This window comes from Salvelinus sp. IW2-2015, linkage group LG20 (genome assembly GCF_002910315.2).
Source record: "Salvelinus sp. IW2-2015 linkage group LG20, ASM291031v2, whole genome shotgun sequence".
Taxonomy (NCBI): domain Eukaryota; kingdom Metazoa; phylum Chordata; class Actinopteri; order Salmoniformes; family Salmonidae; genus Salvelinus; species Salvelinus sp. IW2-2015.
In genome coordinates, this window is record NC_036860.1 from 4,497,560 (window position 1) to 4,501,065 (window position 3,506).

At 39.8% G+C, this 3,506-nt stretch overlaps 1 pseudogene; it reads right to left on the minus strand.

The window, feature by feature from the left end:
- The window catches only part of LOC111981283 (BAI1-associated protein 3-like), a 41,332-nt pseudogene that overhangs the window by 15,971 nt on the left and 21,855 nt on the right, over positions 1–3,506 (minus strand).

Below are 3,506 nucleotides of genomic sequence, written 5' to 3' on the forward strand. Positions count from 1 at the left end.
ATGATAACGTCCTGTGTCAGGCCGTTGCTGGAAGAAGACCAAGGTAGCAGCGTGGGTAGTATTTTCCTTTTTTATTTAACATGTCGCACAATCGAAAACACCGTGAGTTACAGGGCATTAGTGTCAAAAGTTAACTACCCCAGTGACGAAGGAGGGAAAAGGGTACTAAGTATGGTTCCAATAGCGCAACGTAGACGTGTCCTGATTGGAGACCATAACGGCAAAACATAGTAATAAGAACATAGAAACAAAATAGAATGCCACCCCAATAACGTGACAACAAATAGAGCATAAAAGGCTTCCTCTACCCCGGCTTCAGGGGTGACATCCCTCGCTCGCGGCTGATGAGACAGTGGGATGACAGTCAGATGGAAAGAGTAATAGGCATTGTTCACGTATAGATCTAGTGGTGGTAATTTTGTGGAATAGACACGTGGAATGCGTTTTCCATCAGATTCCCCGGTTAGTACCCAGCCGTTTGTTAAAAGTCTCAGAGACTTCAGAAGCTCAAGCTGTCTTGCTGCTAATGTGATTTAAAACACTGTATTGAATAAGGAGGTTCTGAATACTTACAGTATCTATTCCAGATATTTTAGTGGTTTTATTTTTTAATACAGCTTATTTACAAATGTTGGAGTTTTTTCCGACTTTGCCCATTACGGAGTATTTTGTTTAGATTCGGTTGACAAATGACAATTAAATACATTTACACTTCAACCCTTTGGTTAACACAACAAAATGAGGAAATTTAAGGGGTGTGAAATATTTTGGGAGGCCGTATATTTCCATCACGGTTTTTATTTTTCTCCAGTGTGTGCATACCAGAAGAATCTGAATTGCTTTCAAGTTGTGTTTTGTTCAACGTTGTGTAATATTTTCAGTTATGTATACTTGTGGAAGATAAACAGGTGAGTCTACCATGAGTTTGCACACAGTGTGAATGTGCATGTGTTTAATGTGTGTGCAGTGTGCGTTGTATGAAGAGTGGTTGTGATACACTCATAGCAGAATAACCATGGAGTAAATAGGCGAGCACTGAAGAAAAAGCAGAGAGAGGTGAAGGAGTTAGGGAGGGAGGGAAGGAGGGGGAAGAAGAGAGAGGAGAGGAACGGAGAGAGTGAGAGGAGGGCGTGGGGGGTTGTATCGCTCTCGTCATGTCAAGCTCTTGCAGCACAAAGCAAGCTCTGAAAGTGGAAGGGGAGGAAGGAGGACGAGAAGAGGGGGAGGGGAAAAAAGTTGGTGGATTTAAAAACGGGACTCTTGGATCAAAGTGGAGCTGGCTACGTATGTCTGCCCCGTGGGCTCCTAATTTGGGCTTTTGTTTAAAGTGGGAGCAGGTCTGGGAGATTTGCTTGCTTGGAATAAGGGATTCCATGCTCCTCGTTCAACCACAATGTTGATCACTGTCAATGCTCATTGGAAGGAATCCTATCAGATTTGAAGGTTAGCTTCTCTTTTGGACTCTATTTCTCTCTTTTTCTGTCTTCTGTTTTTCTTTAACTGCTCCTTTAGGGAACATTCTAGTCTGCCATGAGGACATCATATCCAATTTTGTATTATATATATTTTTTAAATAGAGAGTATTTTCATTTGGAGAAGTTCTATATGTTGAATGTTGGGTTTATGGAAATGAGAGTTTATATGTTGATGTGGTATTGAAATGGAACATTAGAGTTCTATATGTTGAATGTGGGTATTGAAATGACATTAGAAGTTCTATATGTTGATGTGGGTATTGAATGGAAACATTAGAGTTCTTATATGTTGAATGTGGGTATTAAATGGAACATGGGGAGGAAGTTTCCCTTTTTAATTAAAAATGTTGAATGTGGGGTATTGGGAATGGAACTTAGAGTTCTATATGTTGAATTGTTGGGTATTAAATGGAACATTAGAGTTTATATGTTTGGAATGTGGGGTATTGCAATGGAACATTGAGTTCTAATATGTTGAATGTGGGTATTTAAATGGAACATTAGGTTCTATATGGTTGTGTGGGTATTGAAATGGAACACTTAGAGTTTATATGTTTGAATGTGGGTATTGAAATGGGACTTAGAGTTCTATATGTTGGAATGTGGGTATTGAAATGGATTAGAGGTTCTATATGTTGAATGTGGGTTATTGAAAATGGAACATTAGAGGTCTATATGGTTGATGTGGGTATTGATCTCCACTATAAAAAGCATCTAGACATTATCTCACATTTTGGAGATTTGTATAAACTTTACTGTCTGTCTGTCCAACATTTGCAACATTGTTTCAATGTTCAAATTCGATCTCCAACTGTCCCATATTAATGAACGTGTAGGGGGTGGGAGTCGGGACGAGAGAGAGAGAGAGGCAGGCAGCGTTGCTCAGCCAGTCTAAATCATGAATCAGCTGGCATCCTTTTTTATGGATATATACAAAGAAATGTCAATTGAAAAAAGGTKAAACMAAATTAAGTGCAGCTAGTTTGCAGCCTTTCCAGCTTCAGTTTCAAGTTACTGTGTTAGCTGTGTTGTTYGCTAGCTCCTCTGAACAACAGTGTCCTAACGAGGAGCACATTTTCTATGCCAGCGAAATCGTGCCTCATTAGCTCATTGTTAAATGTCACTAGAAAACAGTATAAACAAATTGCTATTGTTATTCTGTCTGTACTGTTTGACGTGACTGTAAGTTAGTCGTCGTTGGCTAGCTAGCAAGCAAGGGATAAGAACGTTGCCAGCCAATGGAACATTTAGAACGAACGACTGGGTCGCGTCCATAGATAGAGAACAAAAAGACTGAATGACTGGGTCGCATCTCTGGCAACCAAACCAATAGAACGAACGACCAGCCGGCTTGGGTAGCAACCCTAGATTTGTTTCGGTACTATATCCTGTGGAAGGATGAAATAGTATGAATAAATTCATCAAAATACATTTTTTTATGAAAATATGTCAATCATTATTTGAATATGTTGGGAATCCCTTGTATAAAAGTGATAATGCCCCCGAAGCCGGTGGTTGGAGGATATATTGGCACAGTTTGCCAGCCCCCGACTTAGTCCCGGGCCTAACAACACCCGCGCCAATATATCCTCCAAATAACGGCTTCTCTGGCATTATCACTTAAATAACGTGTGTCTGGGAATTAATGGTAGCCTAAGACCAGTATAAACAGACAGTGGATAGAAGGTGAGAAAGCAGCCCATCATCTCACTGCACTACACTTAAGGTCCTTGGGAGTTTCTGTGCTCCCTTGAGTAATAGCAAACATATGAAGCTCAACAAAGATTCAAAGGCACTCTACCATGTCTGCCATATAATCTTATTCTAATTCAGGGAAGATACAAAATACCCACACACACACACACCCACACACACACACACACACGAACACACACACCACAAATGTTTTTCTATTGAAACAGGCCTTCTTCACATACAGGTTTATTATTAATATTCCAGTTTATTTGAAATATTTATTCAAAATCTTCTCATTGTGCTTTTAAAAAGTGAATAGATGGATGAAACATGCAC